Genomic DNA, 1,070 nt, shown 5'->3' on the forward strand with positions numbered 1-1,070 from the left:
GTTTTTAATTGTTTGGAATATAGACCTGGAAGTGGAATTGTTGATTCATATGGTTATCCTATGTTTAATTTTTTCTTAAAGAAACCATCATCCTGGGGTTTCTACTTTATGACAACTAAAAATTACCCCCCAGAATGATAACTGTTGCGTGATTATTTCCCCCATACTCTGAACAAAAGGGACATTCCAAGAACGGGTGCTCTCTGGCATTCTGCCAGGCTACTCATATGCCCCTTTGAAAAGCATGGCTACTGTTCATGGATTTATTTATTAATTCCACAAACGTTGACTGGGTACCATCTCTGTGTCAGGAACCCCCACTATATTCCAGGGAGATAATAGGAAACTGGAAATGATATCAGACTCCAGGGCTTACAGCCTGTTTGGGAGGCAAGTGTCAGAGGCACAAAGGCCCAGAGCCATTCTCAGAGCCCAGACTTGGAGACAGTGTCTCAGCCCGCAGCGGTGGCGCTTCATGGTGGGCTGGCCCAGATCCCGGTGTCCCTTCTCTTCCCTGGGTCTCAGCTTTATCATCTGTGCAATGGAGGTGACCAGTCTCCCCACTCCCCACTTCATTGACTTGGCAACATGGGACTCCAGTCCTCTCATTCTCTTTTATTTTTAAAAATAATTTTATTTATGTATTTATTTTTGACAGTACTGGGTCTTTATCGTGGTGTGCTGGCTTCTCTTGGTGTGGAGCACAGGCTCTCGAGTCTGTGGGCACTCGGGCTTAGTCGCCTCACAATATATGGGATCCTCCCAGACTAAGGACTGAACCACAGAAATTGTCCCCTGCTGACTCTTAACCACTGGACTGCCAAGGAAGTTCCTCTCATTCTCTTTAAAATCTCTTCTGGCTCCATGGATCAGGAAGAGAATTATCATGCCCATTGCAGTGACAGGCAGACTGAGGTTCGTTGAGGCAGGGCCTGTCCCGAGTCCTCAGCAGGGTCTTTCTTCGGCAGTCTCCCCCAGCATACCTCCTGCTCCCAGTCCTCCCTCAGCCTGTGGGGCACCAACTACTCCTCTAGCTGGGCTCCTGGTGAAGGTTGCTGTATCCTGGCCTC

Source organism: Budorcas taxicolor, chromosome 13, assembly GCF_023091745.1.
Source record: "Budorcas taxicolor isolate Tak-1 chromosome 13, Takin1.1, whole genome shotgun sequence".
NCBI classification, from domain to species: Eukaryota; Metazoa; Chordata; class Mammalia; order Artiodactyla; family Bovidae; genus Budorcas; species Budorcas taxicolor.